Source organism: Equus przewalskii, chromosome 26 (genome assembly GCF_037783145.1).
Source record: "Equus przewalskii isolate Varuska chromosome 26, EquPr2, whole genome shotgun sequence".
Taxonomy (NCBI): Eukaryota; Metazoa; Chordata; class Mammalia; order Perissodactyla; family Equidae; genus Equus; species Equus przewalskii.
The window spans coordinates 5941784-5962193 of record NC_091856.1 but is presented as its reverse complement, the minus strand read 5'-3'; the positions used below and the strand labels follow the sequence as shown (position 1 = coordinate 5962193).

Sequence of the window (20410 nt, the reverse complement as noted above, 5' to 3'; positions counted from 1 at the left end):
GATAAGATGACTAAGATAAGAGTGAAGCCCTCATGAACGGGATTAGTGCCCTCGTAAAAGAGACCCCAGCGAGCTCCCTTGCGCCTTCCACCAGGTGAGGACGCAGCAAGAAGATGGCAGGCTGTGAGGCCGGAAGCTGGCAGTCACCAGACACCGAACCTGCCGGCTCTTGATCTTGGACTTCCCAGCTTCTAGAGCTCTGGGAAATAAAATATTTGTTCTTTAAGCCACTCAGTCAGTGGTATTTTTGTTATTGGAGCCCAAACAGACCAATATAGTACCCCTCTGTTCTTCGTCTGCACCTGAACAAGCTCAAGCTTATAAATAACCCGAGTGCAATGTGAAACCAAAACCCGGCCACAGAACAATGGAAAACTGGCAGATGGCCTTCCTTGTTCTGGTCACCGTACTACATAATGCCACCTATTTATGAGGCCTTTTTGGCATCCCAAAACAGCTGTATAAAAGATTTATTTTACTGTTGCTTGTTATTGAATTAATATGAAAGTTAATATGTCAAGATAACGTTTTGAAGCATTTTGATGTGCTTTTCTTTTTTCCCACTTGTACATCAAATTTGTCCTTTTCAGCCAGAGGGTCATTGCCTTGAGGAGAATAAGGATTGTTAAAGCTGGAATGCAAAGAGAAAAAAGATGTCAGTTCAACCTTTAACCGCCAAATTAGGATCTTAAAACAATAAGAACCAAGAATTTCATTTTCAAAAGCAAAGTTTATTGAGGGACAGGAAAAGAGTCAAACCTGGGAGGGCTCATTTATGGTGTTGACCACAAACCACCGAGCAGGTAGAAGGCAGGATGTGCATAAGAGTAGGAGATAACACTTCTTAGCCGTGAGGACAGTTGCTGGTAGAGGGAGAAGAGGACGAGAGAGTGGAGACTCAATCACGCGCCTTCTGCCCCCTGCGCACACGTGCCCCTCCTTGGCGTCGTAGCTGGAGCAGGGGGCCCTAACATGGCATGACGATAAATGGAGCGCTTCCCCACCCCTGACATTCCGGGGCTCTCTATCACTCCTGATTTTTATTAAATAATATGAACTAATTTAAGTATGAATGCATTTTAAAACTACACAAAGCGTAAGTATACAGTTGGATGGATTTTCACATCCACCCAGATCAGGAAATAGACCATTACCAGCCCCCCAGATCCGCGCCCCCTTGTGCCCATTTCTATCATTAATACCCCTTCTCAGGGGTAACTACCATTGTCATGTAACACCATAGATCATGCATAGACATCTTTTTGAACTTTATACAATACGCATTCTTTTGTGTCTGGTTTCTTTCACTCAATATTGTGAGTGTTATTCACCTGTGCTGTCATCTGTAGCTATAGTTTGTTTATTTTCATTGTTGAAGAGTATTCTAGTGAATAAATACGTCACCATTTATTTTTCCATTCACCTGATGATGGATATTCGAGTGGTTTTTGCCTATTACAAATAATGCTGCTGTGCACACTCCTGATCATGTTTTATGGTGCCCACATGTACGCATTTCTGTTGGATTTACACCTAAGAGTGAAATTGCCACTGGGTCATGAGCTATGTGCATGTCAGCCTTAGTAATTGCTGACAGCTTTCCAAAATGGTTGTATTAGTCTGAACCTTAGGAAATTGTAGTTTTTGCAGGTCAAAATATTTGAATACCAGTAAGTTCAATCGTTTAACCTCCAATTTACGTTTCTCCCAGAAGTGTAGGAGAGTTCCAGTTGCTCCATATCCTCGCCAACATGTGATATTATCAGATATAGCCAATCTACTGAGTGTGTAGTATTCTCTCTTTATAATTTTAATTTCCATTTTCATGATGACTAAGGTCTACATCTGGACTTTCTATTCGATACCTCTGGTGGTTATCTCTCTCTCTACCAACGCTACACTCTTGTAATGACTATAGCTTTGTCTGGTAGCGTAAGTCTTCCAACTTTATTCTTCAAGATTGCCTTAGGTATTCCCGGCCCTCTGTGTCTCCATGTAAAATCTGGAGCAGATTGTTGATTTCCACACACACAGACACACACACAAATCTGCTGACATTTTGATTATGCCGACATTTGCTTCAGAGGGAAGTGGTGATATTGAGTCTTCTGCGCCATGAATGTGGAATCGATTTCCACTTGCTTAGTTCCTCCTATGAGGCAGCCAGCGCTTCAGGAGAAAAAGCAATGCAGAACGGCAGGCTCCTCTCTTTCAGTTTTCCTTCTTTCAAGACTCTGGACCCTTCAAGTCTGGGCTGCTTGGTAGCTCATCAATCCCTTCATCCACGTCCTCACCTTCAAACAGATATTTTTCCCTAGTTTTTCCTGGAAGGGGGCTTATCTGATAGAAATTTGTCCACCAAAGTGGAAGTGAGTAGAAGATGGAGAGCAGAAGTGGGGTAAAGCAAGGATCTGGTATCCAACAAAGGTGAGTTCAAGTCCAGGTTTGGCTGTTTATTCTTTGTGACCTCAGCAAGCCTCGATTTCCTTTAAAAACATCAGATTAAAGACACAGAGGTGGGAGATGATGAGATGTCTTCAGAGAATGGCTATTCTGGAAGAAGGGTACACGGAAGAGAAGACTAAAAATGCAGGGAGAGGTCCACATAATACCGGCATTTACTCTGTGTGTGTTCACTATGCATCAGGCCCTGTGCTACGAGACACCGTCATTCTCGTGTCATGGATGAATAAACTAAGGATTAAGAAGTGACTGGTTCCAGGTCTCTCTGCTAGTATCGATTAGTGATGGAGCCTGGATTTCAGTCCAGGCAGCCTGATTCTGAGCATCTGCTCCTCATCAGAGACTTCAGCAGTGAACCACACAGTTTCAACTTTATTCCACACTCACTGGAGAGCTTTCAGATTTCTTTAAGGCCAAAATGATGTTTGATTTAGGAAGAACAATCTGGTCATGCTTGAAGGATGAATAAATCTCTCAACATAGTTTTTAATTCTAGATTTCTACGTCATTGTCCCGTATTGTCTGAACAAAATAAAACAAACAAAAAAGTAAAACTCCTGCAATTTATTAAGCCACATATCTAAAGAGACCACCACTCAACTTGTTGCGAATGTTACCCATTTTCTTGGTTTTACATTTGTCTTGATTTTCCGGATTCACAATTCTTACCCAGCAAAACTACTTCTTGAGAAATGGGTATGTGAGCCATCCTGTATCTTATATATACATTTGAGTTCCTTTCTGACCGATTTCCACATGCTTGAGATTGCTATTCTTATCAGCTATACTGTTTTTGTGTTTATTACTATTACTTTTTAATTGCTAAAAAAAAATCTCTCAAGAGCGTAATCTCGTCAGTCCTTCTGTGACGGTCCTCTGCTGGCATGGGGGATGTTAGATGCTATAGATATTTTTAATAAATTATTTTAATTTCTCTGGTTGTGAAAATAGTGTGCATTTTTCAACTTATTTTTACGTGAACATCATCTTTTTGTGGTTAATTCTTAATCTATTATTAGCTTTTTCTCTCTCCCTGTTGTCATCTTATCCCATTTGTTCTTTTCATTGAAACCTCATCGTTGTCTGCCTTTTGGCAGAGACGTCTTAGCTTTGCATATTCCAAGTAGGAGATATTATCTACTGCTATTTCTTACATACTTAAATCCTGCATAAATTTATCACGTCTAAGCAACAGGGCCAATATTGTTGTCTTCTCATTTTTTAGACGCCTATTGTCTTAGTGTCCTAGTCAGCTCAGGCTGCTGTAACAGACTGCCATAGACCAGGGCTTAAACAACAAACATTCACTTCTCACAGTTCCGGAGGCTGGGAAGGCCACAATCGAGGTGCCGGCAGATCTGGTGCCTGGTGAGAGGCAGCTTCCTGGTCTGCAGGTGCCTGTCTTGTTGTATGCTCTTGTGGCAGAGAGCAGAGAGGGAGGAAGCAAGCTCCATCCTATCTCTTCTTATAAGGGAATTAATCCCTTTCAGGAGGGTGGAACCTCTCCAATGACCTCCCAGTACTATCACATTGGGGGTTAGGATTCAACATATGAATGGGAGGCTGGACACACACACACACACACACACACACACACACACACACACATCCAATCCACACATCGAGGCTCGATGTTGAAATGTTCTCTTGACTTAACAATGATGATTTCACTACATGCTACTTAATTTGCCGGCTTCTTGGGATATTTACCAGGCCTGTGAGTTTAATGCATTAGTTTCTTCCTGGGTCTATTATTAAAGTGATTTTTTTAATCAGTTGATGGTGAGGGTTCTCACCATGATTTCATGCATCCTACGATAACAATAATCATAACAATAATCATAATAGCAATAATAATAAATTTGTGTTTATTATTTGCTTGGCCCCGTGCTAAATACTCTGCATACATCATTTCACTGAATCCTCTCAAAATAAGTATCGCTACCCCACTTATCATATGACAACACCAATCCAGACACTAAGTGGCAGAGTGTGATTCAAACCCAGATCTTTCTAAAGCCAAATTCTGTGCTCTGCTCTATTTAACATCAGCGCCGTTTGACCCGTCTGCTCTTCAACAACGGTGACAGTTTGGCTGAGCTCCTCTTCCCTGGTCCCGACTTCATGTGTGACTTTCTGTTTGTTCTGTTTTGCCATATCAAACCTTCTAGCATTTCTTTCAAGCATATAAAATAAAAAACCTAGTGGAAATTTTATGGCAAGAATTGAAATAAAAATTCAGGTCACACCATCATTTGAACTATACTTTAAAATCCACACAATGTATTGATTTCCTCAGGTCTAAAACTATTTCTGAAATTTTTCCGGATATGTGCTTGGCTTTCCTTTAAACGTTTCTGTGTGCTGTCTCATATGCAGGTACCCAGAGATTCAGTTAACCACAGAGACAGAGTTACTTGCTGTTTTATGGAAGCTTGTGTTCCATCTTCTGGAAGGAAAGGAGAACACGACAAGAACCTCTAAGAGCTCATGTGTCCCAGTCCCTGGACTTGTGCCACCAGAGGGCACACACAAGCCCCTGGATAAAAGAGCAGTGGCTAGAGGACCGCGTGGAAACGGTCTCCCAGACAGAGGTCCCGCCACGTCTGCGTGCCCATCTCGGCTGCCCCTTGGGTCCCGTGCAACTAGCCTGCAACTAGCCAGAGCCTGGCCTCTTCCACAGAAAAGCCTCTTCTCGCCCTTCTTTATCAGCCCTGAGGCTCCTCCTGGCTGGGCGGTGGGCTCCTAGCATGGCTAAATTCCCACCTCTGGTAGTCAGTCACTCCACCCCGTCAACGTGATTGCGAATATGTGGACTTCAACATTCCCGCCACGATCCCCGCTTTTGTTTCCTCTTCAAAACTTGTAAACGCATTTTCAGCATCTTCACATAGATTTTACTTACAATATCAGTAGGCCCAAACATGGAGTTTAGAAGCATAGGGAAATCCTCCCTACAGGTTTATCCTGAGGAATTAACAGGTTATAGATATATTTGTGCTTAAAAAAAAAAAAAAAACCCAGGGCCTGCCCGCTGGCACAGCAGTTAAGTGCGCACGTTCCACTTCTCGGCGGTCGGGGGTTCACCGGTTCGGATCCCGGCTGCGGACATGGCACCGCTTGGCAAAAAGCCATGCTGTGGCAGGTGTCCCACGTGTAAAGTAGAGGAAGATGGGCATGGATGTTAGCTCAGGGCCAGTCTTCCTCAGCAAAAAGAGGAGGATTGGCAGCAGATGTTAGCTCAGGGCTAATCTTCCTCAAAAAAAAAAACAAAAAACTCAGCAAGAGTATGTTGCTTTCCTGTGCCAGAGTCCCTTGGGTATATATCTTTGGGGACCTCTTAAGGTGACTATTAAGCAATATTCAGGCATTTCTGGGTCTTCTGGACATGAGCCATCCACTAGTACCAAACTGTGCTCCTATTATAACACCTCCCTATTCTTCTGGCACTTAGCATAGCTAGAAACAGCCTCTGTATTTTTTCCCTTCTTTTTTTTATGTTTTTTTAAAGATTGGCACCTGAGCTAACAACTGTTGCCATCTTTTCTTTTTTCTTTTTTCCTGCTTTTCCCCAAATCCCTCCAGTACATAGTTGTATATTTTTAGTTGTGGGTCCTTCTAGCTGTGGCATGTGGGATGCCACCCCAAGTGTGGCACAACAAGTGGTGCCATGTCCGCGCCCAGGATCTAAACCAGTGAAACCCTGGGCCGCCGAAGAGAAGCGCGCAAACTTAACCACTCCGCCGCGGGGCCGGCCCCTTTTCTCTTCATTTTTGCCAATCTCAGATTAAGGAGAGTTTTATCCTCCACGACACATTCTTGTAAGTCTCTGTCATTCTCTTCTTTCCACCTTTGTTTCAGAGCTTCTGTTTCCATCTGTGTTCCCAAGCCTTTTATAATGTGTGTTCATCAGAGAGACCCCAGGGCAGCTATATCGATTTCTTTAGATGCTCTTGTAAGAAGAGTTCAGGTGAAAGAGATCACTATCCATCACTGACCTTTAGCCTTAGTTTCTTGGGTCTCTCTCTCTCTCACTCTCTCATTCTCTCTCTCTCTGTCTCCAGCTCTGCTTGGTGTTTGGACCACTATTGCCACCAACTCTCCTAGTACTCCTGGCTCTTCCAGCTGAAGGATAAAGCCATTTCTCTTTCCCCTTAATTTAAGAGAGACATTTGCCCTCCCTCAACTCCTTTAACTTACTGGACTCCTTCCTGCCTCAGGGCCTTTGCACCTGCTGCCCCTCTGCCTGGACTATCCTCTGTCCTCCTTCTCTACCCCGACACCCATTTCCCCACCACAGCCTGACTCTTCATTTGGTTCATCTCTCCTCTCCTCATTCAGGTCTCTGCTTTCATGCCACTTCCTCAGAAGGGATGTTCTGACCACAACTCCCCTCCCCAGGTCTAAATTACATCTTCTCTGTCCATCTCAATCACGTCACCCTGTTCTTTTCCTTCCTACCATCTAGCACATTTCCAGTTATACGCATATTTGTGCTTGTTTATTTCATACCCTGCTCTCCCACTTCACCTCTAAGCCCCACGAAGGGCTTGTTTTCCTTTGTAACCACATGCCCAGCCCAAGGCATGAAAAGCCTGAAATCAATATTTAACTTGATGAGTGAATGAACAATCAAATGTTGAATATTTTAGGAACATTTCCCAGGAGAGAGAAGAAAGTAACAAATTTGAAAATGCAGTACCTGAAAAGTTTAGAAAATTCTCTATCTTAATTTTGCTGACCACTGAGCCTAATGAGCCGCCCGAGATCTCACGTGGACGAAACTAGTGCTGGGGTGAGCGACCGTCCCTGTTTGCTCAGGGCTCTCTTGACTTCAGCGTGGAAAGTCTCCCATCCGAGGAAACCCCTCTGTCCCAGCCAAACTGGGATGGTTGGTCGCCTGACCTAGCATAGTCCGTGTCTTAACCCACCTGGGATAAGAGGGCAACAAATCTTTCTGACCTCTGAATGTTTTCTTTCAGCCCCAGGATCACTCAATTTCTGTGGACTTTCTAGCTGTGCAAAGACCTTCTCTCCCCTTCAATGCACACTTTGGCTGGAAACCAGACCTGGGACTGGGCACGTATTTTGGATGTTGTGTTAAACTCAAGGACTATACATTTTGCTGTTTCCTGGAGTGGCTGTTGCTAAATACGGTACTATTTTTTTTTTAAGATTTTATTATTTTTTTCCTTTTTCTCCCCAAAGCCCCTCAGTGCATAGTTGCATATTCTTTGTTGTGGGTCCTTCTAGTTGTGGCATGTGGGACGCTGCCTCAGCGTGGTTTGATGAGCAGTGCCATGTCTGCGCCCAGGATTCGAACCAACGAAACACTGGGCCGTCTGCAGCGGAGTGTGCGAACTTAACCACTCGGCCACGGGGCCAGCCCAGGTACTATTTTTATTATATTGAGCTGTGCAGGATAACATTTTTCTTCTGCTGTATGCTGTTAAGATCTTTTCCTTCACATGGACGTTGAGAATTTGGGGCCATTCATTATCTAGGTGCACCCTTATTTGGGTTTCTTCTTGCAGGTGTTCTTGAGTTGTTTCCGCGATAGTTTTTTCAGAACAGTATTGATGTGAGAATTTTTCTTTGTTTTCTTCCTCTTATTTCCATCTTTACCTCCTTCAGATTTGCCTGGCCCATGGAGTCCTTCCTCCTCTGCCATCCTCAAGGCCTTCTCTTGTTTTAAAGCCCAACCGACGGCATTTCTTGGCTCTGACTGTCTTTACCGTCTGCTCTGTGAGCCTATTTCCTATTTCTTCCTGCTGGCTGGTGATGATTTCCAGTTTCCAGGTTACTGTCTCTGATGTCCTGTTTATAATTCCCTGAAGTTTGTGATTATAAAAAAGGGTTGATTTTAAAATCTTCCTGTTTCTAAATTTCTGAGAAATGCTTTGTGAGCCGTTTCTTTTCTCTGTCTTTCCTCTCTGCTTCCATTTTATTCCATCTTATAATAGTAATTACTAATAATACCATTCGAAGGTGTCTTCTTTCATTTAGACACCTTTTTTTCTTTCCCGAATTAATTTATTAACTAACCTACTCTTTTCTCTCTTTAGGGCTTTGCCTGCCTTGCAGCTCAGCAGCCTCATGACTCCACCTCTGCTTTGAGTGTTAATAGAGTCCTATTTTTATAGGGGATAAAACTCCACACATTTGAATGCAAATAATTATAATTCCTTTTACCCATTTCTTTCCATTTTTTCCATTGAAAGTTGGTTATTGAGGCAGAGTCCATGGCAACATCAACCACCAGGTGCTATTTTCTCTGATTTTGGACATAGGGGCTCAGAAGCATCCTGGCCCTTGTGAGTCCAGTAAAGTGATATGCTGTGATATAATACAGAGTCTATCCGGGACTTGGGAGAAAAAAGTGGGAAGTTACCTGAACATCAGTAAATAGGAGCTGTGTGTGATGGTGCAAAAGAGAGGCACTTGGCTACCAGGAGGACTGTTTCCAGCTCATGAATAATCAAAGTCAGTATGAACATCTTAATAAGCAAAATAACCTGCAGGCACGACAGACTCAGAGGTTTGGTGAGGCCTCATGATTCCTCCTTAAAACGTGCCAAACACTGTTTTCATTGATTTTAAGAAGGCAGACATATGCTCGGGAAACCTTCAATAACGGGCTCTTGTTGGGCACACGCAACAGCAGCTCTGAGGCGGTGCCTGCCTGGCCTCTCTCTCTCTCATTCCCTCTCCCGTAGAGTTTCTGCTTTCTCTTGGTCTCTCTTGTTCAACTGCCCTAATCACGTACAATCTTATAAGGCAGGACGATTGGCATCCAGCAGGAGGTTCTCTGTCAGGCAGCCTTCGGCTCTAGCTGGTCCAATAAAACAGCAGAATTTGTTCTACTCAAAACATAAAGCTCTAAAAGCCATTAAAAAATGGCTAAGGGGCCAGCCCTGTGGCATTGTGGTTAAGTTCCCATGCTCCACTTCAGTGGCCTGGGGTTCATGGCTTTGGGTCCCAAGTGTGGACCTACACATCGCTTTTCAAGCCATGCTGTGGTGGCGTCCCACATACAAAATAGAGGAAGATTGGCACAGATGTTATCTTAGGGACAATCTACCTCAAGCAAAAAGAGGAAGATTGGCAATAGATGTTACATCAGGGCCAGTCGTCCTCACCAAAAAAAATTAAAAATAAAAATAATAAAAATTAAAAATTGCTAAGAGACTACTTTTCTTGGAATAGAACTGACACTTTGATAACTGGCACTTTGGAGGCTGTGAAAAGAAAAAAGTAAGAGTATGAACCATGGATAAAACAAACAAGACGTTCTGACCCAGTTAGAAAGGAGTAGAAAGACTTTCTGAATTTTTCCTGTGACACGTCTTGCTGTCTTTTGCCCCTATGCCTTTTGCTTTGATGCATGAGGTTGAATTTAAAAGTCAACATCCGGGCATTTCTCTCTTACAAAAATGGCTATTTCCCTGGCTTTCATTTAAAACCTATTACTTGAAATATCATTAGCTTCCTCTGCCATCTTTTTCTATCCAAATCCTGCTCATCCTTTAAGGCTCAGTCCAAATGCCAGTGCACCAGGAACCTCCCTTGAGTCTCCCAGCCTAAAGGAACGAAGCTCCCCTCCAAGTCTGTGCACGTTAATTTATCGTCACCCCAATCACCATCCATGTTGTGTTGCAGGTATTCCCTACATGGCTCATCTCAGCTTCCGACCATTAACTTCATTTTTGGACCCATCCCCGCTCTTCCCCAGCATCTCCCAGCACCACATCTAGCACAGAGTAGGAGCTTGTCATTGGCAGAATAATTATTCATGGATTACCTTACTTGGCAAAAAGGAATTGGGGTTCCAGACAAAAATAAGGTTGCTAATCAGCTGGCCTTGAGGTAGGGAGATTGTCCCGTGGGTCCAATCTAATCACACGAGTCCTCAAACATGGAAGAAGAGGCAGAAGAGAGGGTCAGAGTGATGGGATGTGAGAAGGACTCACCCTGCGTGGCTGCCTTCGAAAACGGAGGAAGGGGCTGTAAGCCAAGATATGCAGGCAGCCTCTCAAAACTGAAAAAGGCAAGAAAACGGACCCTTCCCCAAGAACCCAGAAAGAACACGGCCCTGCCGAAACCTTGTTAGCCCAGCAAGACCAGTACCTCCCTTCTGACCTGCAGAACGCCAGGATGATAAATTTATGTTGTTTTAAGCCATTGAGTTTGTGGTAATTTGTTACAGCAGCCATACAGAACAAATATAAAGCTCAATAAATATTTGTTAATTAACCAATTGTTGTGGGTTTTAACGACTTTTTGTTTCTAAATCAGAATTAAATCAACTCAAATTTCACAGGGTCACACGTTTAGAAGCTTTTTCTTTATTTATGGAGATGAGTAGAAATGCAAATCTTTTGTTTCATTAAAATGCTCACTCAAAACAATATATTTTTAGATGTTTGAGAAAGGGGAAAGATTACTCATCACCTCACCAAGATGCAATGCTTTCATTTTTTTCCTCTTTTCCATTCCTGATCATAAGCACATCTAATTTGACACTGAAATAATAGCAGTCATAGCAAAAATATAATTGTATGTTCCTTTCCACTTACTACTGCATAATAAATATTTCCCATAGTTCTGTGTGGTCCTTATAATTGTCAGTAAACCATTACCTTCTATTCCATTAAGTTGGGTACTAGCATTTACTTCCATTCCTCTTCAGTGTATCGTTGGGTTGTTTGAAACATTTTCCCCTTACACTTAGAGAAAATACCGGAATTAACTTTTGTTTTCATTTAGACTTTTGTTTCTGCTGAGTTATCTGGCCAGCAGATTTCCATCATTGAGACACCGGATGAAAGGTCGAGGAGGTCATGGCTCACGATGGGCATCACCGGGACGGTTCCAGGGAGGCTGAGAAGTGGACCAGTTTCACTACTGTAGCTGTCGGAGTTTGGGGTGTATCACAGTTGTTTACACTGTGTGCTTTGATTGCTAGTCAGGATTAACATCCATTTGTTAATCCATTAGTTACATTTTTATTGAGCAAAATATGCTGATGGCCTTTGTTCACTTACCTCTTAGGGATTTGATTGTTTTCTTATAAACAACACTTTTAAAATGCTCTTCAGAAAATGTAACTCTTAACTTTCTGTCAAATTTATATAAATACGTTTTGTCATCCAGTTTGCTTTTTAATTTTAGCTATGGAGGGTTGAATTTGTTTATTCCTATAATTTTTTTAGGAAAACTAAACCAAACCAAAACATCAACAACAAAATGTAACAACTTATGTGATCTAAACTCTGTGGAGCAGGCTAGCAATTCAGAATAAATCAAAAAGCTTGAAGCAGAGTGTTACATGAATAACCTGTATGGTAGCTTTAAATTTTAATCTAATAACTTATATGTGATTTATAATATGAATAGCAATTTATTATTTGTGGCAAAATTTCTGGAGCTCACTTACTTTTCTTTTATCTCCTGACAAAGCTGTAATTTGAAAATGAGCAAAAACCTTAAAATTAAACCCATTCAAGAAAAACCAACCTCTGCCTCTTTCTTACCATTTTTTTCTGATTATAAGAATAGTGCATGTTCATTTTATAAAAATGAAAAATAAATGAATTCCAACTCTGATCTCTCATCATCCAGAAATAACTCCTGCTACAATGAGGTGTACTGTCTTTCAATCTTTTTGCCAAGCGTGTGTGTGACTATTTAAAATTTTTAATAGGGGCCGGCCTAGTGGCACAGCAGTTAAGTTTGCACATTCCGCTTCTCCGGAGCCAGGGGTTCGCCGGTTCAAATCCCAGGTGCGGACACGTCACCTTGTGGCATGCCATGCTGCGGTAGGCATCCCACATATAAAGTGGAGGAAGATGGGCATGGATGTTAGCTCAGGGCCAGGCTTCCTCAGCAAAAAGAGGACGACTAGCAGTAGTTAGCTCAGGGCTAAACTTCCTCAAAAAAAAAAAAATTTCTAACAAATTTGGGGGCTGGCCCAGTGGCATAGCAGTTAAGTTCGTGCTCTCCGTTTTAGTGGCCCAGAGTTTGTGGGTTTGGATCCCAGGTGTGGACCTACGCACGGCTCATCAAGTCACGCTGTGGCAGTGTCCCACATATAAAACAGAGGAAGATGGGCACAGATGTTAGCTTAGGGCTAATCTTCCTCAAAAAAAAATTTAACAAATTTTGATCATAATATTTTGTATCACCTGCTATTTCTTGGTGAGCATTTTCCTATTTCGTTAAATACTTTTGAATCGACTATATAATTGAATAACATAATCTACATGGGCTAGTTCAGCTCTACCTTAGAAGCAGTTCAAACTCCTGAAGGAAGTCTTCTCATTTCTTAGGGGACGGACGAGACCAGTGTTTCTGCTGCTGGTTCTGAGATCAAGTTCGCACAGCATCCCGGAAACAGCTGACAACAGAAAGAGATGCCGTTCGTGTGGAGAGCCAGAACTCTCCCTGTGGCCACTCTAGGTCCACCTCCTAAAAGTCCATGCACATTGTGCTCCAAGGTGCTACTTATTTTTAGAAGTTTTCCTCTTGTTTCTGCAGCTGTTTTTAATCACAAGCTTTGGGCACTACATCCCAAAGAAATTCTGGCAGAGACAACGAAGGGAGGGACAAGGCACTTGGCAGACCCATTTGGACACTGTATTTACAGAACGGGAACTTATCCACATAGAACTTCACATTTACAGGGCAGAGAAACTTGCTGAGTCCCCACACTGCATCTTAACTACCAGCTGGGTGACCTGGAGGAAATCCCTCAAGTGAACTTTAATCTTCTCCTCTGCATAACAATAAATACCCCGCTAAGGGATGATGGTTAAATGACAGTGTAAAACTGCTTTGTAAATTATCCGACCACTTCTGAGTAGAGAGGGAGAAGAAACTTCTAGGGCATCCTTCTGTGCCTCTGCATTTTATTAATTATACTTTCGTAAGTTATTAACAACAAAGTGAGCCAATATAGGTGGCTAAACCTTTACAAAGGAGTTTAGATAATTCAGAAGGAATTGAAGTTTTGAGCCAAGTTATCTTAAGAACCATAACAAATCCCCAACTTTCAGGGCCCAACACCATAAAAGTTTTGTCGTGCATGTGAACTTCCACCACAGGTGCTGCCGGTCGGTGGGCAGTCTTCCAGGGACCCAGACTCCTTCCATATTGTGGCTCTGTCCTCATCCTCTAGGGCTTCAGGGTCCCTGCATTCAGCCAGCAGATGGAGAAAATGAAAGGAGCAAGAAGGCACACACCTGCTCCTTAACCACCACAGCCGGAAAGGGACACTCGTCAATTCCACTCACAGTTCATTGGCAAGAATCCATTTCACAGCACACTTCACTGGGGAAGAAGCTGGGAAACACAGTCTAGGTTCGGTGAGCAGCTAGCAAGCCTGCCACATATGTTAATAGAATTAATTCCATCTATCTTGGAAATAGATGCCAAGAATCAATGCTAAGATTGAGCATTACCTACAGTTCTGGACTAAAAGTGAATGATACGGTTCTCTTTGTGATCTCTTACAGTCTTGTTCACAGCATATTCTTAGAGTCGTATACCCTTATGAGCACACAGTCTTACAGCATACTCTTACGGTCTTGTTTACAGGGGTCTCCAGAGGAAGATTACATTTGTTCTGCATTTATTTGTTAATTCTTCATTCTTTCAAAAGAGTGTTAGCCAAGCACATTCTGTGAGCAAGTAACTTATACCCATGAAAAGTGACACGCTGGAGGCCTGGGGCTCTTTGTTCTGTAAGCTGCTAGGAGAGCAGCTATGCCCAAATTCCTCTGCTCCATTCTAATAGGGAACAAAGATTACGAAGTCAGACTGCCGGCTCAGATCTGGACTCTGCCTCTGATAGCTGTGTGGCCTTGGGCAAGTCATCTAGCCTCTCTTGGCCTCTGCTTTCTTATCAGTAAGATGAGGATGAATGAGAGAGTGCTTATAAAGCTCTTGGCACAGTGTCTGGAACACAGCAAATGCCCACACACGTTGGCTCAATGAGCATCGCCACCACGCCTTCCTCAATCCACCCCACACTGCCGACCTGTAACAACCGCTGCTTGAATGTGCCCTTCAGGGAATTGGGCAAAGAATTTGTTATTCAGATAAATAACTTTTCCTGAATTCACTAGCTGTGAAATCTGCCAGTAAGGATGTGCGAAGTGTGATTATTTTGATGATGGGAAATTGGAAAGAGAATGTTCTAAACCACGGCTTGCCAATCCTTTCATAGACAAATATAATATTAATAGATATCATTTATTAAATATCCACTTCTGTGAAAAATGCTAAACTGGGTTTTGTATGTATTCACTTTCATCTAATTCCCAGAGTAACCTCATGCAGTAGGTGTTATTTTCACCTATTTTACAGAATGGACAGCAATAACAATGAAGGTGCGGATCAGAGGGGCTTGTAATTTGCCCAAAGTCACACAGCTGATAAACAGCAGAGTCAGGATTTGAGCCCAGCTCCGCCCAGCTCCAGGTCCACTCTCCTCCCACGGGCACACTGCTTCCCGAGTTCCTTTAACGGGGCTCTTTCCTGGACATAACAGGAAAGAATCACAATATTCACATGACATTTAACTGCTTTCAAATTCCATGCTCTCTTTGGATCTTCATATCACTCTGTGAAATAAGCAGGAAAGAGACCACTGTCCTCATTGGACAGTGAGGAGAAGCTGAGACTCAGGGAGTCCCCTCAGGTGGTGTGAGGGAGTCAGTAACAATATAGCAAGAATTTCCCGAACTCTAGCTACCTACCTGCCTGGCACGGTGAGAAGCACCTTGTGCATATTTCTCATTTAGTGCCCTTAAAAACTCCAGGAGATGGGTGCCTTTATTACCCCCATTGTGCACTTGCAGGGATCTGCACTTAAATATGAGAATCCTGTGCAAACCGACGAGCCTGTAGTGAAGAAGACAAAGCTGAAACATATTTCAAACCTAAAGGAACAAATTCTGTCTCCCATGCCCCTTGTCTGCAAAAACCAATCAAAAAACAAAACCACTCATCCATTCAATAAGCTTTTCCTGAGCATCTCCTCTGTGAGGGGCAGCAGCACCCGGCAGACGATGGCCCCATTCTCGTGGGGTGACAGCTTAGTAGGGAACACAGATAAAACACAAGGAAACAAATTAGTAAATGATATACTTTCTGATAGAAATAGTGCTATGGAGAACATAAAACAGGCTAAAGGGGTAGAGAATGACAGCAGGTGGCTAGTTCAGATAAGGAGGGGATATTTGACCAGGTGACTGAGTGTTAATAAGCACTCAGCACCCAACCATACAAACCTCTTGAAGAAAGCATCCCAGTCTGATGAAGCAGTAAGTGCGCCGGCTCTGAGGTGTGACAAAGCTTGATGTGTTGGAAGGAGAATGAGAAAGCTGGAGTGGCCACAGATTATAGCTAACAATGGAATAAAATCAGAGATGAGAACAAGAGTAAGAATCATTGGAAAGTATGGCCAGTTATCAACCAGGAAATTCGATGCAAACATCCTAAATTATAAATATTAACAAATCAAATCCAAGAATATATTAAAGAATACATTTTGGGGGCCGGCCCCATGGCCAAGTGGTTAGGGTTGTATGCTCTGCTTTGGTCGCCCAGGGTTTCACTGGTTTGGATCCTGGGCGAGGACGTGGCACTGCTCATCAGGCCATGCTGAGGCGGCATCCCACATAGCAGAGCCAGAAGGACCCACAACTAGAATATACAACTATGTACTGGGGGAGAAGAAGAAGGAAAAGAAAGAAGATTGGCAACAGATGTTAGCTCAGGTGCCAATCTTTAAAAAAAAAAAAGAATACATTTTTTCCAAGGAGAGCTTATCCAAGGGGCAAAGGACAAGTCAACATAAGAGAAATTCATCCTGTAATTCACCACAGAGATGAGTATTAATTATCTCAATAAATACAAGAAGGATTCAAAAACTTCAACATTCAGAATTAACTTCAAAATCTCAATAAGTCAGGAATGGAATGCAAGTTTGTCAACATAAAAACAGATATCTAGGGCCTGGTCTGGTGGCGTAGTGGTTAAGTTCAGTATGCTCTGCTTTGGTGGCCGGGGGTTCGCAGGTTCAGATCCTGGGCACCAACCTACACACCACTCATCAAGCTATGCTATGGCAGTGATCCATATGCAAAATAGAGGAAGGTTGCCAGAGGGCCAGTCTTCCTCAAGCAAAAAGAGGAGGATCAGCAATAGGTGTTAGCTCAGGGCCAATCTTCGTCACAAAAAAAAGGTACCTATCAGAAATCATCAGCAATTAAATACCTCGTGGTGAGATTTTAGAAGCATTTCCACTAAAGGTAAGTGCAAGACAAAATTGACCGCTATCGTTGATACTAGTCATTATTGCCCTGGAGGTCAAAAGATGAGGAAAACAGACATAAAGCTTGGAAAAGAAAAAAAAATTCACTTTTTGCAGATAATATGATTGCCCACCTAAAAAAACCCAAGGGAATCAACTGAAAACTATTAGACTAACAAGAAAGTTCAAAACGATGGATAGACACACCACATATTTAATCCAATAGCTTTCCCGTATATTAGTATTAATTAAATAATAACTTTTAAAATACTCAACTTATAACAAAAAACATAAAAGTCCTAGAAAACAAACATAATTTTTAAAAGTGCAGGATCTATTTGAAGATAAAATAACATGAAAATATAAATAAAGTGATAAACCTGATTGGGAAGACATATTGAAAATACACTGATTTTCCCCACATTTATCCATCAATGCAATTCCAGTCTAAATTCAACAGCACTTTTTATTCATGTCTTATCCCACCATACGTCAAAACACACTGTAAGCTATAGTGTTAATATGGCCCAGTATTGGTGGAGATATTGGCAAATAGGTTAATGGAAGAGAATAACAAACCTAGAAACAAACCCGAGTCTATATAAAAATTAAGTATACAATAAAGGCGATAGTTCAAATTAGTAGAGAAACAATGGACTAATCCACAAGTGAGATTGGACCAACTAACTATTCATTTGGGGGAAAAATTAAATTAGATTCCTGACTCGCGCCATCCCCCCACAGAAAATGAGTTAAAGGTCAATATCCTAAAAATATTAGAAGAAAATAGGTGAATATTTTTATGAATTTAGGACGGTAAGGGCTTCCTAAGCAACAGACAAAATCTAGAAACTATAAAAATTGCCTAGATTTAAGTTTATAAAAGTTACAAAATTCTGTAAGTCAACACCATAAGCCAGGTTAAAACATAAGCCAGGTTAAAAAGTCTGGAAAAAAATATTTTCAACACACTTAACAGGTAAAGGGTTAATATTCAGAACACAGGGAGTTCCCAACAAAGCAAAAAAGAAAAAGACAACTCAACTGTAAAAATTCATAAAGGAAATAAACAGGTAATTCTCAGAAAATTAAGACTTCACACATAATTAACAATCATGCAAAGCTGCATTAGTAGAGGAAAGAGAATAATTTGACAAAAAGTAAAAAGATAGGTACCAAGTGTTGGCAAAATGTGGAGAAACAGACATTCTCATACCGCTATGTGTGTAAACTGGTGAAGCCAATTGGTGAAGGCCATTTGAGAACATCCATCAAAATGTCAAATGCACATATCAGCTGACCCAGCTGTTCCACTCCCAGAACTCTTCCCAAAGAAACATGTGTTCGTGTGCCCTGTACAACTCAACGCACAAGTTTATGGACATGGATCCATGAACGCTATCACAGTACTGCGTGCAGAAGCAATAAATTAAAAACTTAATTTACTATTAATAGGGAGGAAAACAGTTCAGTAAATTATGGTATATCCGTTCCTCAAAAAGCAGAGTGCATTAGAGATGTGGCAATACGAAGATCTCCAAAATAGATGACTTAGTGAAAAAAGCAAGCAGCAGGAATGATACATGGTTAACATGTGTATGTGAGTAAATATATCAAGAGGGGAGAAGAGTGTAGCCACACTTCCTCTGGGGGGAGGAGGAGGGGGGAAAGGAGACTCGCCCTTTTCATATATCACATCTGTCTCGTTTAGCTCTTTAAAAAAAAGAACTGAATTACTGTACCATTTGGGTAGTAAAGAATGTCTTGAAATACGCGTTACATATCATCACTAGAACTGTGTAGCTGGAGGACGGGATAAAAGGGACGGAGGGAGCACTGAACTGCAGATTCCCATCCTCTGGGTTTCGGGTCCCTGGCCTTGAGATTCAGACCTGGGAAGGGAAGAAAGGAAGGAGGGGGCACAAATAGTGCGGAGAGGGATCACGCAGAAGGTGTCCCACCTTCTTGGTTACCATGTATCCCTCTTGGTCCTGGGTGGACCTGCTTCAGCGTCACTGGCCAATGGGCAGCCCCTCGCATGGTCAGCTCCCCATCAGAGTCATCTCGGACGCCTCCAATTCATCATTCTTGCAAGAGATTTCAAGGTTCCTTCCTATCATTTAAAACAATGGCCTGCAAATTCCTCTTTGCATATGATGCATGGATTTAAAATGAGCCAGGACTAAGGTATCTGTCAGGCTTTCTCGGGGCAGGTGTCTTCCTTAGACGTTTTGACTGCCTGGCTTCCCACCCCACCTGCCCCCGTTCCCCCAGCATCAAAGGAAAAAAAACTTAACTTATACTACAGTCTCAAAAGACGGCAGCCTGTAAATCACCCCTTCAATATTTACAAGCCTCTGGGAATCAATACTTAAGACCCCAGAATGAGATTCAGAGTTGCAATGTCACTATTACCATTAGTAATTATTAAAATAATTAGCCTGCATAATACTTTGCAGTCATCAGTGTTCCCGATTTATTATTTAAATGATCTTTACAATAACTCTCACTTCTACAAGACAGGGATGATTTTCTCATTTCATAAGTAAGGAACCTGAGGCCCAGAAAGGGGAGGTGATTTCCCAAAATTCCATGACTAAGGAGAGGCAGAGCCAAGACTGAATACAGGCTTCTGACTGTAAAATATGTGCCATTTCTACAAAAGTCCAGCTCATTCCAAAATAATCAGTACAATCACGTTTATCCAGGCTCTAACCTGGTAAATTTAATGCTCAGGAGCGTGGTCTCTAACCCAGAAATGAGGAAATCTAAGGCCCCTGCCCTGGCCCCAGATCGCGTCTCTAGAAGTCCTGGCCTGGGGCCTGTCCTTTGTTCCAGAGGCTCAGGAAATTACTCTGAATCCACTCGGCGGCCTTCTCTGCCCCCAGCAGATTAGAAATAGAGAATCTGAGTGGGTGGTGGTGGGGGCAGGAGGAACCTTTGAGACACAAGCTGTGCTATTCTCATTGTTTTACTCAAACATGAATCTTTGTTCCATGATGCAAATTTTGAGGAGTTGGTGCCAATCTGTTCTGAACAAAAGAATTTTGGTCGGAAAAAAACAAAATTTGGGATGGGAAGTCTGGCTTTCCTAGTTGCGCTTTTGAGCATCTGCCTCTCCCCACCACCCCCCATGCTGGATCTCTCCCAATGGTAGGCACGAACTTTGAGGAAAACTTCTTGGGTTGCTTACCAGTTACAGAAGTCAAGGAGAGAGCAGAGATGACGTGTCTGGGTTTCTAAAATAAACATCCTTATGATGCCATGGAGGTTGAACCAGCTCGCCCTAAGGGCCCTTCCTCAACACCTCAGAGATCTTAGGCTCCTTGGCTTCAGCGGAAATCTACTAAAGGCCTGACCCTCTATTTCTTCTAAATGGAATTTTCCATCTGCTTTATTGTCACAATATTGCATTAATGACACTATTTTAAATATCCATATTTATTAAGCAAATAATTATTTAACTAAAGTGTGCTTTTTCCATGTTCTCTTCTACTACTTATCCACATACCAAAAAAAGTATAAATGGACCAAATTTTTATTCAGCTAACCTACATTGAATGTCATAAGCATTTGTGTATGTTGATATATAGATTTTCTAATCATTTTAATAGCTGTATAATATTTCAT

At 42.2% G+C, this 20410-nt stretch overlaps 1 long non-coding RNA gene across 2 annotated transcripts; it reads right to left on the bottom strand.

The window, feature by feature from the left end:
- Window positions 1–454: 454 nt before the first annotated feature.
- On the bottom strand, window positions 455–15872 carry LOC139079716 (uncharacterized). Of its 2 annotated transcripts, XR_011533597.1 has the most exons (4): window positions 15756–15872; window positions 15222–15559; window positions 12746–12859; window positions 455–631 (listed from the first exon to the last, which is right to left on the bottom strand). It is a non-coding gene; the product is annotated as an uncharacterized lncRNA (long non-coding RNA). The 2 variants fall into 2 exon arrangements; XR_011533596.1 differs by lacking the exons at window positions 455–631; window positions 15756–15872 and adding an exon at window positions 2433–2985 and having other exon boundaries at window positions 15222–15366.
- Window positions 15873–20410: the final 4538 nt, after the last annotated feature.